The sequence below is a fragment of the Neofelis nebulosa genome, chromosome 2, assembly GCF_028018385.1.
Source record: "Neofelis nebulosa isolate mNeoNeb1 chromosome 2, mNeoNeb1.pri, whole genome shotgun sequence".
NCBI lineage: Eukaryota > Metazoa > Chordata > Mammalia > Carnivora > Felidae > Neofelis > Neofelis nebulosa.
The window spans coordinates 152,496,436-152,518,348 of NC_080783.1; positions in this window are offsets into that span (position 1 = coordinate 152,496,436).

The window sequence follows — 21,913 nt, forward strand, 5'->3', positions numbered from 1 at the left end:
GTTGCAAGTAAATAAGTTATTCACTGTTTTGTTGAAGGAGTTACACTTCCAATATCCAATGCCTTAAACTTTGTTTATTTTACAGTTTTGATGCAAATGACTTGCCATCTTAATCTGAGAGTACACTGGAAACAGAGCCTTAGAGTCTTGGTCAAAGCTACCAATGCTCAGCAAATTTCCTGAAATTACATGGGTCAAATAGCAAGAAGATTGTTTAGAGAGCAGACTAGCATCTTAGAGATTTGGGAAAAGATAATTTTATTTCTGACCACTAATGACTTCTGAAGTCTTTAGTTCACAATAAGAAAAATATTTTAGAAACTAAACAAAAATATGTTTACTGATGCCCCTTTCAATTAGTCTTTGCCTTTTAGTATAAAAAATAGAGTGCATTTGGGTTTTCATTTCAAAAGTGTATAGAGTCTATTGAATTCCAGCTGACACTGCTGAAGGCAAGTTTTAAGATTTTCTCTTATATGATGAAAATTCATATTTACATGGCTTTGAATCATATTTTTGTGCTGTATAATTATCAAATGCACTATTTAGGAGTTAGATAGGGGGAGGAGTGAGGGGAAACCTAAACCACTTTCCGGGGCTTTGTTTGTTTTTTGTTTTTTTCTCTTTCTTCATAAAGTGTTTATAAAATGGGCAAATCGAGGGGAGCTTTCTAATTTGTGGATGGTGGTTCCAAGCTGTGCCTATACAGTTTTATGACTGCTTAGTTCCAAAATGTATAAACACATTACCCTTCTACATAGCAAAATGCCCAGGAGAAGGCAATGTAAAAGAAATGAAGCAGAGGAAAATATATTGCACCATTTTCTTTCTTTCTTTTTTTTTTTACATTTAATTTAAAATTGATATGAAGTGATTTCAGCTTTGAGGAGCTAGTGAATACTTTCCACTTGCTGTTTCCTCATTTTATCTCAGCTGCACTTGGCCAGCAAGCGAATCCTACACAACTTCTCAAGCAGGTAGTGAAGGAAGAGATAGTCTCGTCCCTGAGAGTCAGCTGGTGAAGTTCCTAGTATTTATTTTGAAGCTACGTGATTTTTGGTTTGAAGGGTGTGTGTGTGTGTGTGTGTGTGTGTGTGTGTGTGTGATTCCCCATAGTCTTACTTTGCAATGCAAACCAGTTTTTCAAAAGGACCTGCAAAGTTCAGCCATCTGCCAACGAAATGCTTGCACATCAGCTTCAGAACAAAATGACTGGAGGTCATATTGCTTTAATGTAGACTTTAGTACACTAAAATACTGTGTGTGTGTGTGTGTGTGTGTGTGTGTGTGTGTGTATGTAGTTGGTATACAACTGAAAAAATGTTCCACGTTTAAGAGGTTCTGTTGTTGTCGTTGTTTGGCTGAAGAGCATGAGTTTTTGGTGAAAATCCATGATTCTGTGTTGATTAATATAAGATACATGAGGAAGAATCCAGGAAAGCTTTGATACATAGTAGAGTCAAATAACATACATTGGGTTTAGGAGAACCTTGGTGGTGCAGTCGGTTAAGTGGCTGACTTTTGATTTTGGCTCAGGTCACGATTTCACAGTTTCTGAGTTTGAGCCCTGCCGCCCTGCGTTGGACTTTGTGCCCACTGTGTGGAGCCTGCTTCGGATCTTCTGTCTCCATCTTCCTGGTCCTCTCCCACGCAGGCTCACTCTCTTTCTCTCTCTCTCTCTCAAAAATAAACATTAAACAAACTTTAAAAATAACATACATTAGGTTTGAATCTGAATGTTACAAGTCCTCAACAAATTCCATGATTTTGAGAAAAATAGTGGGGTATACTCCTGCTTGTACAGAGGAAAGGAGTCTGCTTCTTGTCCAAACCATAGCGGTTAACCTAACAAAGCTTTTACTTTGGTACCAACTCTACTGGGAATGTGGCTGTGAGAAGAACAGCAAACACTTCAGACTTTGTTTTTGAATATGAGAGGGGCCCAGAGTCATGTGGCTAGTGCCCATCTCTCCCTGTGCAGCACAAACAAAATTCTTGAAAGGGGAGTTGGTTGCCACTTCTCCTACCTCCCATTGACTCCTTAAGGCATTGAATAATCTGCTACCGGAGTGGCTTTTGCTTTCACTCCCTGTGGAAATTGTTCATTCCAAAATCCATCTGGAGTTCTGCCAGTGGCCAATGAATAGATCTGTTTTCATGACTCATTTTTTAAGATCCATTTGACACATCATCTTCTCTTTGAAACAGACCCTAATCCCTTTAACTGATTTAGTGACTTCCTCTTTTGTTTTCTCATAACAAATTGTTTATAACTCTCTTATTATAGCTACTCTAATGTGTTAGGATTTGTCTGTATGCATATGGATGCTCTGACCAGATTTTAAACTTTCAAAAAGCAAGAAATATTATTTACTGATTTTTAGCACTAACATATAGTAGATATGCTGACTATATTAGAAAAGCATAATAAATACTTACTGAGTGCAGAATGAAGAGATTTCTGGCCAGTTTTAGAATAGCCTTGTTGTGCTCTGTGATATAGTATGTTTTATCATACATTAGAAAATGGAATCAGGGGCGCCTGGGTGGCGCAGTCGGTTAAGCGTCCGACTTCAGCCAGGTCACGATCTCGCGGTCCGTGAGTTCGAGCCCCGCGTCAGGCTCTGGGCTGATGGCTCGGAGCCTGGAGCCTGTTTCCGATTCTGTGTCTCCCTCTCTCTCTGCCCCTCCCCCGTTCATGCTCTGTCTCTCTCTGTCCCAAAAATAAATTAAAAACGTTGAAAAAAAAAAATTAAAAAAAAAAAAGAAAATGGAATCAAAAGATGACACTGGGGCACCTTAGTGGCTCAGTCATTAAGCATCTGATTTTGGCTCAGGTCATGATCCCATGGTTGGTGAGTTCGAGTCCCACATCCATCGGGTGAGCTTCAGCCCTGCTTGGGGTGAGCATGAGCCCTGCCTTGGGTAAAACATAAGCCCCATTTCTGATGAGCCCGGCGGCTCTTTCTCCCACCCTGTTTCAAAGAAAAAAAAAAAAGATGACACTGATGCCAGCATCATGGCTTTCTCTCACTGGCATACAGCTTTCCTGTAATACCGTTTTTGTCATGCTGAATCTCTGCTCCATCATGTATATAACTAGTAACGTTAGGCATCTATGAAGAGGAGTCTTTAATGAATCCTTTCAGGCTATACAATCAAGACAAAACTCCTTGGAACAGTCTTGCATTTTTAACATGCTTTATTTCTGTAGTACATTCCACCAATATTCATATATTGCATAGAGGATGATGGTCTCTGACACTATGAAGTGCAATTACTTTACTGAATGTTCCAAAGGTGGTAAATGGAAGGAATCAAGTTAGAAAGGAAGGAAGAAAAGTTTCCTAAATGTATTTCTATTTCCTTACCAGAATAGAAAATGTATTTCAAATTATAAATTCAGTTTGGGTTGATATTTGATGGCATATGTGTTTAAATTTCTTGATTGTCAAAAACACCAAAATGTAAATTAAAAGCAGAGTGTCAAACTGGAAAATAATTATAACAATAATTCAGGTAAAAGGTTATTTCCTTAAGGGGGGGGAAATGCTTAGAATTAAATTTAAAAGTAGACAAATACCACATATAAACATACACATCACAAATTTGAATGACTAGAAACCAGTTTAAATGGTACGTTGATATTGGATTATCTATAAACATGTTGATATACGTTTTACATGTAAACATTGTAAAATTTGATTTTAATCTTTAAATTTTTGGCTTGTTTGAGTTTTAAGTTATAATAATCAGTGTGGGCTGGCATATGTTGAAACAAGCTCTCACAAACTGTTAGGGAGTTCAATAGTACACGTTTTCAAAATTGGAAAAATCTTTGACAGTGTTTCATTCAGAAGCTGAAATTCTTTATACTGTGCCACAGAAATTAATCAAGTAACAACAACAACAACAACAATAACTAAACAGAGAGTAAATTCCCAGGTCCATTTTTGAGTCAACACTGTAATAAAATAAACAATTTTAAACAACTTTGAGAATATTGGGGAAAAAAATTATCAACAGGGCACTTGGATAGCTTAGTCGGTTGACCTACTGACTTCAGCTGAAGTCATCATCTCACGGTCCGTGGGTTCGAGCCCCGCGTCAGCTTCTATGCTGACAGCTTGGAGCCTGGAGCCTGCTTCAGTGTCTGTCTCCCTGTCTCTCTACCCCTCATCCACTCGCGTTCTGTCTCTCTCTCTCTAAAAAATAAATAAACATTAACATTTTTTTAATTATTAACAAAATACTTCCTTAAATTAATATTGGATTCAAGAGGACATCAAAATGACAAAGTTAGTGACTGCTTAGACCATAATAAAAGATAAATACTTCATATTAAAACTTACCTGTAGATATCTAATCAAGATGAAAACTTCCATTTTAAGAATGCATATTGACCACATATACTATTTTCTTCCTTCCAAAGATCCCTTTGAAATGATAGTAAAGAAGTAAAATAGTTTAAATCAAAGTGACAAAAAGAATTAGGAGCAGGTTTGGGGTGGGGATGATCAATAAGCCTCAAGAGATTTCATTAAATTTCTGGAATGTGGAAAGCAAGTGCAGAAGGAGTAAACAAGAAACAAGCCAGAGGAAACTTCAGTCATGAGTGTAAAGAGTTTCTCAGTCAATTTCTTTTTCATAACCAAAAGCAGACAGAAGTTACAAATACTAAATACAAAGGAAGATGTGAAAGAGCCATGGGGTCTTATTGAACTACAAGTTATGGCTGCTCCCTGGACACATTGGACTTCATTGTATCTAGACACTAATAGCTGAAAGAAGGAGTCACTATTGTGTTAGGAACAATTGATTCTGATCAGCATATAAAAGTAGGGCTCCATTTACACAATGAGCATAATATTCCCTTGAAATTATGTAACCATGATAAAAATGGGCAACCATTCCAGCCTGAAGGGTATGATTGCCAATTGTTATGAATTGGACATTTGTTGTCCCCCCCCCCAAATTTATATCTGAAATCTAATCCCCAATATTGTGGCTATTGGAGGTCAATTTTTTGGGGGAGCTAATTAGGTCATGTGGGTGGAGCTCTCATAAATGGGATTGGTGTCCTTATAAGAAGAGATCAGAGAGCTAGCATTCTTTCCACCACATGAGGGAACAAGAAGTCCACTGTCCACAACCTGATGGAGGGTTCTCACCAGAATGCAACCATGTCGACACCCTGATCCCTGAAGTCTAGCCTCTAGAACTGTGAGCAATAAATATTTATTGTGTAAAGCACTCAGATGATGGTGATCTCTTATAGCAGCATAAACTAAAACAGCAACCTAGGTCTTGGATCCCACAGGATTGAAGGTTTGGGTCATACCATAAGGTAAACCACTAAGACCTCCTGAGGTGATAAATGAGAGAGTGAAGATAATATGGATAGATAGTGGAAGAGGAAGAGAATGAGTTCCAGTTGTGGCCCTGAGGCTACATGAACATTGGAGGCCACAGTTTACCCTATTAACCTCTATCTTTTGTTTCTCCTCAGGAAGAAAGGCCCACATAAACCATAGAAGACTTGCTCTTCATTCAGTAGATGTGTGAGACACATGGGAAGGATAAAGTGATAATTATAAGACACTGCTCAGACCTCCTGCTGCAGGAAGCATACTTCTTAGCTCCTGCAGCTAAGAAGCTAGCTCCTGCCCTTGTGTTTGATTGATCTTAGCTCCTGCCCTTGTGTTTCTCACCATCATGTTTGCATCAAGGCCACACTATTCACAGGCTGCTCCAACCTAATGAATGAGCACAGCAGGGCTTCCAATGCAAGCCCAATCCTGTGAGATGAGGACTCCTTTAAGATGTTTCTTTTGCTCCAGAACTCTCCATTGTTAGGGTCAAACTTCCTTAGAACTGCACAGCCGTCTGAAACTATTTACCCTGCCCTCTTTCCTTTCCCTTCTCTATCAAAGAGTTCAGATCTACCTCACTTTCTGAAGAAGCCCCTACCTCATGTACCTTCTCCCACTTTTTCCTTCACCAGTGTTTTACCAACAAATCTCTTGCATGTCTTTTCCTGTCCTGGCATCTGCTTCTCAGAGGACCCAAGCTAAAACCTGTTTAAATTCAATTAAAAAAGGAACAATTGTAGAATAATAAGGAGACACTAACAATAAAACATTCTCTGAAAAAAAATTCACTTTGAGTTTTTAAAAAAATCTTTGACAATTAGTGCTGAAAAGAGTGATAGAAAAGATAATAGACATAAAGAATTGATACAGAAGGACCAACATCAAACAAAGGATCTATAAAGAAAAAAGTGGAAGAGAATTTCTGACGGCTGATAAGAAACCCAAAATTTACATTGAAAAATGTCTTACTGAATTAATGAAAAAATGATCCACTTATACTCAGGCATTTTGAAGTTTGAGAACACTAAATATAAAGACAAAAGTCTAAAGCTTTCACATGATACAACATGTCAACAATGTGAACATGAATCAAAATGCAATTGACTTCTCAACAGCAGTAGTAGATCTTAAAAGACTATGATGGAATGAATTCTAAGTTCTGACAACATGGTCAGCCTGAAATTCTAAGCCTAGCCAACCTAGTAATCAAGTGTGAAGATACCAATAGCCTGCATTTACTAAGTGGCAGGAACTATATGAATGATTTATTTAATCTTTCACAATCTTCTGAATTGTTATGAATAGATGCTATTAATATGCCCACTTTGCAGATGAAGAAACTGAGCAAAGGTTTATTAACTTGCTCAAAGTCACAGAGCTAGTAAGTAGCAGTCAGAATTCAATCCCAATAAAATTTAAATTGAAGTCAATACTTTGAACTAATTATATTTCAGTCTAAGCAGTGTAGATTATTGACATTTTCAAGTATTCACAGTCAGAAAATTTATGGTCTATGAACATTTGCTTAAACATTTTTTTGAAGACATTCAGGGAAAAAATGAAAATAAACATAAAACAAAACACAGCTATGGTCGAGCAATTACACCCCTTTCCCCAGCCTTCCAAAGATGTCCAGTCCTTAATTTCAGGAGCCTCTAATATGTTACTTTACATGGCCTGGAAAAACTGGTTTTGCTGACATGATTAAGTTAAGGATCTTTAGATGGAAAGATATCCAGGTGGGCCCAATGTAATCAGAAGCTTATGAGAGGGACACAGGAGACAGGAAGGGTTTCAAAGATGCTATGCTGTTGAATTCGAACATAGAAGAAGAGACCATGGCCAAGCAATGCAAATTGCCACTAAGAATTGGAAAGGCAAGGAAACAGAATCTCCCTTAGAGTCTCCAGAAAGAATGCAGTCCTGCTGACCCATTTTGGATTTCTAGCTTCCAGGACTATAAGATAATAAATTGTGTTATTTTAAGCTTCTAATTTCATTGTAATTAATTATAGTAGCAATAGGAAGCTAATAATAACAAAATGAAGACTGACAGAGATATGGGGTCCAAGAAGGAAGACAACTCATCTCAGAAAGTAGTCTAAGGCAGCTCAAGGAGATAGCTCTGCAAAAGGCCTAGAAGTAACCACGTTGGGTTGGAAGAGTTGGACACAGGGATTTGTAAAGGAGTGATTTGGTGGGAAAAAGGTATTATAATCCTAGTGGAAAACAATAACTGAGAATATAAGAAGGACGTAGCATGAATAAGTAAAAAGTGATTAGAAATTTCTGGCAAAAAAATATCAAGTAAAGGAAACGCAAACATATACACAACTTCTCTTGGCATAGAACAATACCCACATCATCATGATATGAATACCCTTTTCTGATTTAACTAAAAATAGCTATATAATTATATTGAAAAGATGAAGGACTATAAGGCAATGTGTTATTCAAATGATAAATTTTCATCTGTCATTGGGTAGTTAAATAATATCTAAAATTAGTAAATCAATACAGAACAGCGAGCACATATTCAGAGACATTCAGGGTTAATCACTTGAAAAACAAAGAGTTCAAATTAGTTGTTCTTGGGCCTGGGAGATGGAGAGAATGGAGGAGGGTATATTAATTTTTTGTTACTATGTTAGTATTATATCATATTGGTATTATTTTATTTTAACCACATGAAAATTAATTTAGCATGACTCTAATTTATATAAAAGAAAAAGAAAAATTTTAAATATAAAAAAAGTGTGTATGTATTTAACTGAGATTTTAAACACAAAAGCAAAAACAGCACAGAAATGAGATCAGTGAATGGGATTCTCTCAAGTGTTTGAATTTTTTGAAAAGGCCAAAAATACATTAAATTAAAAACAATGCCAAGAGGGAAAATATATTTGCAACAAATATGAATATATAACCTTAATCTAAAGAACCTTTTGCAGATCAATAAGAAAAGTCCAAACATTCTTATAAAAACACTGGTCAAGTACATGGACAAGTCACAGAAGAATTAGGAATCATCAATAAACCTAAAAGTATGTTTAACCTCTGTAATAATCAAATTTATATACATGAAAACAGTGAATGTACCTTTTTACTCATTATAAAATTTTTTTTGACTCTATTTATTTATTTTGAGAGAGAGAGTGTGTGTGAGTGAGGAAGGAACAGAGAAAGAGGGACAGAGAGAGAGAATCCCAAACAGGATTGACCTGGGGCTTGAACTCACCAACCAAACCATGAGATCATGACCTGAGCTGATATCAAGGGTTGGACACTTAAGTGACTGAGCCCACCCAGGCATTCCTCATAAAATTTATAATGCTAAAATTGATTGTGATGGGAGTTTAGTGATGTGGCAACTCTTATAAATGATATAACAAGAATTAATACAGCTTTTCTGAAAGTATCAAATCACTCTCTAAATATAGATAAATAAAATTATTTACCTCTTTCCTCCTCTTGACCATTGAAAATATTTAAAGAAATATATGGAAAATGATTTTCAAATTTACATTTATATCCATCCTTCTCAGATGAGAAGATATCATTCTTCCTTTCCTTGGCTTGCTCTCTCTCTTTCTCTCCTGTTCCCACATCCCTCTTATCCCAATCTCTCCTTTCCGTAGCAGATCCTTCCTTTCCAGGCACAAGGAGGACAGATCTTCCCTAGATCACATCCTATGAGGTCTCAGCTACGAAGTATGCAGAACCATGGTGAGAGGCAAGGGTTTACCAGGAAAGGCAAGGCTGGGCCTCGGGCCTGCTAATGGGGCTACAAAGTGCTCCTTAAGGAGAAATCTAGCAGTTTAGTTACCAATGTATAAACAGATGGGAATGGCTAATGTTCCGCAGCCTGGGAGGCAATGTACCAGCATGAACTAACTCAGGAGGAAGATTCTCTAGGTTTAAATCAAGGCTCTGCCACTTATTAGCCCTGTGACTTTGTAACAGCTACTTAACTCTAGGGTCTCAGTTTCCTCTCATCTAAAATTGGGCTCATGTGACTCATATTGCTATAACCACAGAAAGTTTGTACAAGGATCAAAAGTACAATCCAAATAATTTAGTATAAGGCATCACACAGTAAATACTCAATAAATATTAGTTACTATTATTAATTTCATTATTACCATTACCTGGCTGATCTGGTAGAGTTTCTTTAACCAGATTCATATGGTCAGACAGAAGACAATGGTGTCATCCTTATGTTTACTCTCTGATTTGCAGCCAGAATTCAGTGAATCACCGGAGTACGTTGTGGGTAAATACACCTCCTGGAGTCTTAATGTGCTACTAGCTTGCCTAAGATGACTCTGGGTGAGCCTGCTAATTGAGGAGAGCTTGTGAGAGTTTGTAATGAGGCAACTAGCACAGCGTGGACAGTCACAGAAAGCTCTCCTGAAGAAGAAACATGTAAGATTTGGGTGGGAGCTGGCAGGTGGAAATGGAGAAAGAAAGAGGAAATAGTGGTTGTAAAGGCATCGTGTGGGAAGAAGAGCACAAATAGAAATAAAAGGCCAATGGAGTTAGCATATGGTAAGGAAGTAAAAGTGGCTCAGGATGAGGCTAAATGGACTGACAAAATCCAAACCACTCAGATCCCATTAGCCATGCTGAGGTAGTCAAAACAAGACCTGGAGAATGTGGAAGGGAAGGGAAAAAGATAGCCCCACTGATTCTCATAGTCATTTCCTGTAACCAGGCTAACCCTGACAAGTGTTAGAAATGGAGCTGAGGGGTACCTGGGTGGCTCAGTCAGTTAAGCATCTGACTTCAGCTCAGATCATGATCTCGTGGTTCATGAGTTGGAGCCCCGCATCAGGCTTTGTGCTGACACCTTGAAGCCTGGAACCTGCTTCAAATTCTGTCTCCCTCTCTGTCTGCCCCTTCCCGCTCACGTTCTGTGTCTGTCTCTCACTCTTTCTCAAAAAATAAATAAACATTTAAAAAAAAAAAAGAAATGGAGCTGAAATGTACACACACATACATGAAAAAAAAAGGACATATATTCAGAGTTTAGGAACAGGCAAATTAAAAGAGATGGACAGGCTTCTTGTCGTCCTTTCTGAAAGGTAACCCTGTGTGGTCCTCAGTGCCAACAGATGGTAACTAACCTGTTGCTTCTAACACCTAGGGAGTTGAAGAGGGTGACTAGGGCCCAAAGGAGCTGCCAAGAAATCTACATGAGTAAATAAATTTACTTCCCCAATTGCCAGACTACAAACGAAAGCAAGATAAAATGTAGTTGCAGTTCCCACGTGACTCTCTCACAGGAATCATGCACCCCTGAGAATGCTGAAGAATGAGCTACTGGTTGAGAAAACCTCAGGTTTACTTGTTGGACTGGGACATAAGAGAAGACTCAGTGGAGTCCCAAAGGGTTTTGGACACCTCTCACATCAAACCCTTGAATCACTTCCTATTGTCCTACACCCACATCTGGCTTGAGGACCAGGCTTAATGGGAAGGTATACACATGAGTCGGGTTGAAATCCCATTTAGGTTTAAGATAGTGACTAAAGCAAAGTGACCAAAAGCAATGGAACAGAAAGGATCCAGGAGTAGGCCAACTCAAAGAACTGCTATTGCAGTGGTCATATTAATCTAATTAATAAATATTTATTGAGCACCCTCAATGTGCCAGACTCTTCTAAAGCATTGGATAAAAGAGCAGTGAACAAAACAAGAATCTTTACCCACAGTTTATCTTTTATTCTAGCTGGAAATGGTAATGCTTATTCATGTGGCTTTGATGTTTGACTATGGCTTTTATAATAAGCAGCCAAATACGTTTCTGCTTAATAATCTCTATAGCCAGAGAGACCTCAAGGCTTTTATGTCAGCCTGAGTCATCTGCATGCCATTTTACACATACAGTGAGATAAACTCCACTTTGATGAATGCCATTAAATCAGCCTGGTCAATCAGTAGACAGTTCGGTCTACACTGTCTATCTCATTCTCACTGTGTGACTATATCGGTGATAAGAGAATTCTCCATATATTCAGAGTTTATTATACACATGCTCTTATTTAAAAAAAACACGTTGTAAAAGTCAAATGATAACTGCATTTTGCATTTGGCTTAAAATGGGTGTAATGAAATCTCCAAATTTCCCTTGTTATTTTCCGAACTACGAGTATATAACTAGAATAGAAACACTCGGTAACTCAAAGAGCTACCACATAACTCTCAAGATTATTGCCTATTCTATTTGGACATGGCAAGTGGAAATTATTGGAACTCCTCTGCCTACTAATTTTTTTTTTAGAGAAGAATATTTCTGTAATATTTTGGAATGAGTTTTTGTGTTCATTAAGGATTTGTCAAAGATCCTTAATTTTTGTTTTTGTTAAATCACTCAGACCCCATAAGCCATGGAGTTTGACAAATTCAAAAAATAGAGGAGTCATAGACAATGATGCTTAATTAATAAATAGTTAATAAGGCATGGAATGGTTTCCTATTTATACTATTTATTCAGCAAACTTGAATTGACAGCCTACTGTGTTCCAAGCGCTTGCTTTTATAGAATTTGTAGCCTAGACTAGAATTTAAAAATAATGATGTACATATAAATACACTTACAAATTATATTAAAGTATAATTTTAAAATACATAAAAGGCCCAACGGTAATTTCAAAATACATAAAAGGCATAAGAAATGCTGTTTATTACAATAAAGAAGTCTAGAAAAGTGGCAGATTTGGGGAGGTCATAAGTTCAGTTTTTAACATGTTTAGGATAAGATGTCCATGGGATTTCCAACAGAGAGAGATGTGACATAAATATGTGCAGATATACATCTCAAGCTGTCCGTTTGTTTGTTTGTTTGTTTGTTGTTTTTCCAAAGTGAAGATTGATATAGCACAGTAACTAGGAAGCAATCATTAGTCTAGCAAAAGGATCTTTAAAACATTGATGTAACAGTTGTTGGATGTGTGTTAATTAAGGGCTGGACGTAGTGTAATATCAACAATAGATGGCCATAACTCTGCTTTACACATTCCAAGTGGATAAAATGCAGTACAAAGGGACTGTTTCCTCAAACTTGTTTTGGTTTTACAGATCAACACAGTGTGTTTGGCAAACAAAGTGCACTTACTCTTTTTCAGGGAAATATACAAAGATAAATACCAAAGGATTTTCATTTGACACTGCTTAATCGCCACCACTCTGCTATCCTACCAATGAAGTATTACCCCATGATCATAGATTCCTCACAGAGAAATTACTCAGATGTCTTGGCACACCAAGATCAACATTTGAATGCTGGGGGACTGGCAAGTAGTCCCAAGGAAGTCACTATGAGCCGTCCAATCAGAGTTAAGGGGTCTGAATGGAGAATGAAGGCTGAGCAGAGAAAAGCAAAACACATTGGCAGAAAAGGCAGAAATCAGAGTGTTTTCTGAATTTCCACCCATTTGGTAGAAAGCCAACTTTCAAAATAGTAGCTCTTCAGTAAGCAGGTTTTTTACTAGCCCTGTAATAGAAAGCTTAAAAGATCATTTACTAATCTGAATTTCTATGAGGAGAACAGCTACACTTGCAGGCAAGTGCTTCCTAGACTATGAAAGATCTTAAAGGTGACTGCTCACACTTTCAACTGTGATGAGCTGGTGAAAACTGACTCAAAACCTCAGCACTGGTGTTGTGAAAGATGTTTGACAGCCCTGGAGTTCAAAGACTGATGTGCTTTCTTCCACTGGCTATACATATTGGAACTAAGTAAAAATCTTGAAAGTGAAATATTCTGAGAAAAGGATCATTCACTTCATCAGTTTATTTTGACTTCTTGAGAAAGAAGAGGGGAGAAAAAGAAAGAAAATGAGATTCAGTTTTTACTTTTTTGGCTGACCTTGAAGGCAGTGATACTAATTTGAGTATAACTTAATTTCAAACAGTTAAATTCATTTACAAATAAGAAAGAAAGAGAAAAAAAGAAAGGAAAGAAGGGAGGGAGAAGAGAAGGAAGAAAGGAAGGGAAGGAGAGAAGGCAAAAGAGAAGTCTTAAGATAAAATCATTAAGCTCCTAAAACTATAAGTAACCTTAGAAGTGGTCTGGCCCAATTTGGTTGCCAGTTTGGTAATCCCTTCTTCCCCTATAACTATTCTTTCCCTGTCTTCTTCTTGATCAATCACAGTGAAAGGGAACCCAGTGCCTTCTATTGTTAGATGCATCTATTATTCAGTTTTATTCCTTATGTTGAATTTAAATCTGTCTTTTAATAAATTTTACTCATTTTTCCTAATTCTATCCCCTAGACTTACCAAGATATGTCTACTTCCTTTTTCTCATGACAATCCTTAGTAGATGAGGCCCTATGTTCTCAGACACTCAGAACCCTGATCCATGAGGAAACCTGTCTTAGCAGCAGCAGACCAAGCAGAAGCAGACCATCCCTCAAAGGGAATACAGCTTTGGGAGCAGTCTATGACATCATCCTGATTAGAGAAAATGTTGTAGCTGGACCCCTGTGTTGCAGAGCATTTGTTAAACATTAAACAGTGAGGCCCATCTCCACAGGGAAACTAGAAACAACTGCAAATGGGGTCAGACTTGCCCAAGGGAGCCTGAGGCAGAAGTATTCTGACATGAGCAGAGAAGATTGATGTCTCCAACACAGTTTGTGAGGCAGTTCTTACATATGCCGTTTGGTTCAGAAACACTGGAGTAGTTTGATTCTAGTGAAGCTAAAGCAGAAAGTCTACACACAAAGGCAGTTTTGTGTCGCGCTGGGAGATGGGGAACTAAAGAATTCATGAAGAAGCATGGAAGATGGTGAGCACCGTGAAGCATCCAGCTCAGGCTAGCTCAGATGTAGCCCTCAAGATGATGTACGAGTCCTGTGTATGGACGGTAACCATGAGGACCTTAGTGAACTCGGGGCTCAATCACAAGGAGACCAATACTGAAGATACTATTTTTCTTATCAAAAAGGATGGTTTTTCCCCCCCAAAAATTCAGTTGCATGTTTTCTGCAGCTACAGTTGAAGGCGTGACAGAGGAAACAGAGCCCAGAGAACAAGGTTTGAAGTGTGGCAGCTAATAGACTTAGAATCATTACTTTGCTTCTATGATTAGAAAAATTCTCCACTTATAAACCCACTGGGTAAAAGGGAAGGGAAAAATACTTGAGATTTAACCCCAAATTAAAAAAAAAAAAAAAAAAAGCAAATACCGTAAAACCTTGGATTGCGCACATAATTTGTTCTGGAAACATGCTTGTAATCCAAAGCACTTGTATATCAAAGCGAATTTCTCCATATGAAATAATGGAAACTCAGATGATTTGTTCCACAACCCAAAAATATTCATATAAAAATGATTACAATACTGTAATAGAATACAAAATAATAAAGAAAATACAAAATATAAAGAAAAACAAACAAATTAACCTGCACTTACCTTTGAAAACCTCCATGGCTGGTACAAGGGAGACAAGAGCGAGGAGGGTTATTGTGTAAGAGGATGCTCACTATCACTAATGGAATCACTATCTATTTGCTCAATGGAATCTTTTTCTTTTCATGCAGCTTTAACAAGGAACCTATCCAATGACAACTGCTTTTGCCTCCTTTTGAGGATTTCCCGGAAATGTGACATTGCATTGTCATTAAACAGATTCATTGCTCACGCTGCTACAGCCTTATTCAGGTGGTGCTTTTCTACCAAATTTGGCACTGTTTCCCACATTTTACACATCTCCCTAATATCATTTGAAGTGAGGGATTCCTCCACCTTTTTCCCCTCCTCCTCTCCAGATAAGATGCAGATGTAGACTTCCTATAAAATCTTGCAATTTCAGCCACTCACATACCTCATTTATACTTATCGATGATTTCCTTCCTAATTTCCACCATAATCCTTATCTTCTTTTTTTTTTTAATGTTTATTTTTGAGAGAGTGACAGACAGAATGCAAGCAGAGGAAGGGCAGAAAGGGAGACACAGAATCAGAAGCAGGCTCCAGGCTCTGAAATGTCAGCATAGAGCCCAATGTGGGGCTGGAACTCACAAACTGCTAGATCATGACCTGAGAGGAATTGGACACTTAAGGACTGAGCCGCCCAGGCACCCCTCATCACCTTCTTCTTATTGCCTTTTTTTTCAACCTTTTTCTGCATATGGGCCATTGCATACACTAACACGGATGTTGAATATAGCACAGTATTAACAAACTGTCGTATGTGGTATTTAATGTAACTGGCAATAAAGCAGCAGAGGAAAGGGTCTATATCTGAGGCAACTTGACCTAGAATGAAGCAAAGCTTTCCTAAGCTTACTCTTGTATGGAAAAGCAAAGGACTGTCCACAGGCTTTGAAGTGACAAAAAATGCATTAGTGTTAATTGTGGGCACCTTTCAATGTTCTGGAAAATCACTGATTTCTGCATATACTGCAGCCTGAGACAGAGCATCCGAGCATGGGAGATGATCACCCACAATCCTACAGCAAGACAGAGAGACAGAGAGAGAACTATTGACTCAGTTGTGATCATGTGACGTTCGACATCACATACTATTCGTATTGCAAGACATTACTGGTTTATCAAATGAAAACTTATTAGAAATGTTGCTTGTCTTGCCGAACACTCACAGAACAAGTTACCCACAATCCAAAGTTTTACTATACAACCACAGATCTGGTCATATAGGACTAAACACATGGATTATGATGATGTCAAGTTACATCTAATGAAAATAAGTCACCAGATTGTATGCTCTCAGACTATTAAGATAGATCCTGATGGGCATGTACATAACTCTAGTGAGAGAAAGGGATAGGAATTGTGTGGGGTCAAACATCAGATCTGGCATAACCTCAACAATGTTGATACAGCACCAAGAGTAGGAAAAGCTGATGATATATTCTGTAGCTGTATGATTACAAACGAAATGTTATTTGAATTAGGATAGAGAATTTTTCAAGTGAAGCCAAACAAGAAATAAATTCATTGCATTCACAATACTAGTCTTGGAGTAAAAAGTGGTAGGTGGTATTTATATTGCTAAATTAGGCAACGTTATTCTCAGAAATTATGTTGTTTGGTGTGGTTTCTCGACTCACAAATGAACTTCTCAATGGTGCCTCTACCTTCTGAAACAAGCCTCTGGTAATCTTGTTTATATTTGTTCCCAAGAGTAATTACATTTTCCATAGAAATTGAGCAGAAGGAATTCTAGTCCTGTCTGGGTTTGTGTTTTGAATGGGGTGATAGAAACTCAGGCATCTGCCACGTGACCTGAGAAGCAGAGGAAAAGCTGGCAGAGGGGAAAATCTGCAATGGGAATGCAAAAAGAGGCAAATATGAGGTACACAGAGTCTTTTCTAGTTTATGGTTTTAATTTTACCTTATAGCTCCAAATTTTTTCTGGACTGAGGGCCAATATATGCCTTCTGGTATTTTTCATGAGCTACCTCTATCTTTTTTTAATAAGTGTCTTTTTTTTTTCTTGAACTAATTTAGATATTTTTTGTTTTTGTTACTGATAACCTGAGTCCTGCATGCTACAGAATAGAGCTGTGTTCCTACTTTTGAGCAAGATTTTCCACAGACCTAACTTGAGATGTAAAATCATGGTTTCTTACCAATGCTTCCTGGAGTTAGTCTAAACAGCCTAGCATAACCCTGGGGAGGGCAAGCCCTTTAGAGAAGGCTTCCAGCAAAATCAAACATGTTGATTCAATTCACTTTAACCAACATACTTATACATGAAGCACCTGTTAGGTGATTGATTGGGACACCTGTCTGGGTGCTGGAGTTTCACTGATGGACAAGATGCAGTCCTAACTTAAAAGGAGTCTGTAAAGTCTATGGTGAAGACTAAAGAGAAAATTTCAGTGTGGTGTAGTGAGTCCTAAAATAGGAGTAAACCTGAATGATATGAGAGCACAGAGAAGAAACATCTATGCCCTGTAGAGATCAATAAAGGGTTTCTAGGAGAAATGAGGCATAAGACAATATCCAGAAGGTAAGTAGAAAGTAAGCCAGATTAAAGAGTTAGGGTAAAGTGATCAGATATGGAGGCCACAAGTAAAGCGTGTTCCAAGGCTTCTGGGTGAGCGTTAGCATGGGTAAGTTTTCACTGTGGCTGAATAAAATTCTGAGCAGAACTGGTGAGAAATAAAGCTAAAAGGATAGCAAAGTCCAGCTCCAACGTGAGGACCTCGGATTTAATGCTAAAGGCAGTGAATATCTTTGACAAATTTCAGGCAGGGGTGTTACACGATCAAAAGTGTGTTTTCGGAAGACCACACTCCTAAATGGGTTGGAGGATGGAAAGTTTGCCTTCAGTGACACCTGGAGAAGGAAACTGGTTTACTCAGCTATGACAAACATGATGATACCCAGTATTAATAGAGTAAGCATGAGGATTTAGAAAGTGAAAAAAAAAAAAAAAGTACAGTGAACTTATTATGGAAGCATTCTGCTGGGGAGACTGCACCAAAACACGTGAGATAAAGGGGTCAGGTCACTTCTTACTGTGATCCCCAAACCAAAAGCTTTGATAGCAATTGTAACCACATCAGAATATCATAGAGTTGTTTTCTGTTCCAGAAGGAAACTCAGCGTTGGTAATTTTTATAGTTATCTGAGCCTCAAAGAGCTCCAAGACTGAATCGAAAACTTTACTTAACCACTTTACTGCCACAGAAGTTACAAAGCCCGAGGCCGGCCATAAAGATGTTAATTTAATGAATATTCATAATCAATAAATATTCATTAAACAACATTTCCGTTCCAGGCATGCTGTTGCTCCTGGCAGGTCCCGCCTGCATGGCAGAGTGCACTTGTTAAATGAGTGTTGCTCATCGCAGAAACACCTTATGGGATTTCATGAAAGAAACTGCATTCATCTACAATACATACAGATGTGTAGAGACAAGTTTGAACAAATTCCGTACAAAAGAAAAAAAAAAGCTTTTCCTCTTTAGTACAATGCTTGTGTTTCACACGTCAAATGTGTGGCCAAATATGTGAAATTCTACGGGGGAAACCAAGTAGACTTCAAAGGGTTTTATTTCTGTCTCTATATGCTAGGTAAGTGAGTGCAAAGGCAGTGGTCTCTAGCCAGCTCTATGGCTGACTGATAGAAGCCAGTTTTTAAATGCAAATGGAGAATTGTGAGTGTAGATGTTCAAAAATATTTTTTCCCATTGTATGATGGCTTTCGAGAAAGCCATTCATTTAACGTTCCACGAAGAAGCTATGCTGCTATATACATGCCAATTGGAGTGTGTGTGTTCTATTGAGATAAATTATTTTTCTGAAAAATGGAAACCACTACTCACAAGTGTTTCTCATTAAGAACCTAGCAGAATTCTCCATGACCACCACCTAAAGAATCCCCACGTGTTCTTACACACTGATGATAACTTACAAAACCTACCGAATATTGACAGTAAACAGATAAATACTGCTACACGGTGTTACTTGCTTCAGAACTTCCTGCTTGATGATGCTGTGTAAACAACAACAACAAATATTCAACACTTCTTTACATTTTTAAGATACTGCAAGACCCTTGCTTTCTGTTGATTCCATAGATTGCCTCAGAGAAATAATTCTGCTCTGTTGTGTTCTAAGGGTGTGACAAATTTCCAGTCAGTATATAGTAATATTATCCTCCTTTCAGATACCTCAGATTCTTCCCCCAAGCCTGGATATGCACAGGCATTACCCTAATTGGTGGGTAGATGAGAAGATTTAAAAAAAACAAAAAACAAAAAACCTCCAGTTGATCTGCTACCATGCTGCCAACCTGGCAAAAAGCATCTTTGGCCCTGGGCTTCAGGCTCTTGGAAGGAGTGAGCCAAGAAGGACAGAAGTCTCATAGAAACTTTATGGGAAATTCAATGAATTTTGTTTATTGTGGTGGTGGTTATTGTTGCCATTGTTGATTTTCATTATTGTGCAGTTTCTTTCATAAAACTCCCCTCCACATACTCTTAGCGACCTTCATTTAAAAAAAAAAAAAAAATGAAAGATTGCCTGTAGGGGTAGATTTCTCCAACTCTCACAATTCGACCTTTTATTTTTTTTTCTTCAAATCTTAGAACTTTGATAAATTCTTGCATATTTCAGGTGAAGTACCAAGGGTCATGATTCAATAGAGACAGCATTTGCTGCCATTTGCCTTGACAGTCCTCGGATGGGAAATGTGAGAGGTGGAAGAGGTCAGTAGGAAGGGCTTATAGCTTCAAACCTACAGATGAGCAAAAAGTCTAAGCGAGGACACTCAAAGGAAAAATGATATCCTTATACTTTTCTGTCTTTGCTTTCTGAATGAGCCTTCTCTTAATAGTCCTCATATCACATTATTTTCCTTTTAAAAAGGATAATGTAGAAACCACAGGCTTCTCATAACCAAAGTAACTGCCTGTCAAATCCAGGTCACTAATTAGCCAAATTAAATTTTTCATATATGCAACAAGCGCTCTCACTATTGGGCACTTATTATTCCTCCAAAGGAAGCTCTAATGGCCATCCTATTACCTAAGCAACTTTAATTGCATCTTGTGGCATACCATTAGTTTTATTAGTGAGTTGCTTAAGCTTGCTCATGAATAATAATTATAAAATACAATAAATTTTTAAATACAAATTATAAGAAAAGTGAACTCAAATACTTTTCTTGGAGACTAATTTTAGACCAGCTTTGTCTATAAATTTAATTTTCTTCATTCAGAGAATTGAAAGCCACCGTGGAAGACTTCCATCTAATTTGGCTCCATGTGACACTATATTTTACAAAATTGTATTTCCCTATATTTTAAGGGAAGTGTAACGAAATGACTTGAAAACTATATATTACTATTAGTACTTTTGTCATGATGATGACTTTGTCTAAGTATGAAGTTTCTTCTATCCAAGATCTTGATGAGCTGTGTACCTTAGCAATACACAGGTTATTTCTTGCTTCTAATTCACGGAAAGATAACATTTCAGAGGACATTTTTTTTAATGAGTTAAAAAAATAAAGCTAGGAATATCCATCCTGTCTCCCAAGACAACTCCCTAGTCACTATAGTATTGCATTCCATGTAACAAAGGTCATTTGTTTGGAATGCCACATGAATATTGTCTTCTGGAACAATGCAACAAGGTGGTAAGGACGAAGGAATTGTGTATTTTACATTCAAGTCCTGTGCTGCTTACCTCAAATTTTACCCATTTCGAAATGGTAGTAGACAGTTAAATATGATAATATTTTTGTTGTGGTAGACAGTCTTTCTGTTGATTAGAATTCTAATATTTTTCAAACTTCCCAAACTCCTCCACCCAAAAACTTCTCTCAACTGTACTGCTCTTCTCCAGTATTTTTTTTCCCTCAAATAAATCACAGATATTTTTGCCACCTTGACTTTGCTACAGATATGTCTCTCCCCACTGTTTGCTCTCCATGTATCTAAGCCCAACAGCTGCAAACCCAAAAGTGTGAAATGGCAGCTTGTAAACCACTAAGGTGTCAATACGGCTGGGGAAACGGAGTCAGATTTTTTTGAGCATTTGTGCTCCCAACTCAAAACAAAACCAAGCATAACAATAATGACAGCAACAAGCCTTACCAAACAGCACGTGTTCTCAGCTTATTTTATCCTGTGAGGAGCCAACCAGTTACCCCTGGTCTAAATCCTATGGCTCACAGCCTGTTAACTCTTGAGGCACTGCAGTATGGAGCCAAAGAGCTGAAGCAAGCCTCATAAATACCAAGATGGCTTCAGCTTTCCTCGTTCTGATATATGTGGCTTGGAGAACCAAGGACATAGAAAACAGTGATGTCAGAGCTTGTATCCTGAGGGATAGTGTCTCTTATTCTCTCAAAATCTTTCAACAGATCATATCCTGTGGTCTCAGGATCTTTGCTGGGCTTGTTTAGAAACATCTCCTCAAAACTAAATACCATTTAATTGCTATCATTACCAGGTTACTGATACAACATATGACAGCTATCAGCCAATCGTGTCTATCATATATTTAATGGGAAGCCTTATCGGCCACAGAGGAACCTTAATTAATTAGGTATTCTCCATTGTAAAGTAATACACAAACATTCAGATCACACTTACATGAGATAAGCAGCATGAGTCATAGTACAATTATATACTGGTTATGTGAATGGAGAAACTGAGACTAAAGTTAAAAATGATTCATTCAAGGACAGAGAAATAATCAAGGACGGACCTCAGAAGGGAACTTGGATTTTCCTGTCTCTTGTCTGGTTCTCAGAAAACTCTCCCTTTACCACCAGGGGCAGCAATAGCATTCAAAGGCCCTTTGGAAATATAAATGTTTTGCATACAGATTTAAAATCCACAGAAATGGAATTTTAAAAGCAGCTGCAGGACATAGTAGAGATAGCTGACTCTGCTGACGGTAAACCGATGATCTAGTTGGTTTTCTAATCTCTATTCTCTATGTTCCCCTAACTAAAGGAACAGTGGCATCCATAGCACCATCAAGCCTAGCAATTTGCTTTTTTACACAGATATATTTTGGAAAGATGAAGTATGTACGTCAGTTT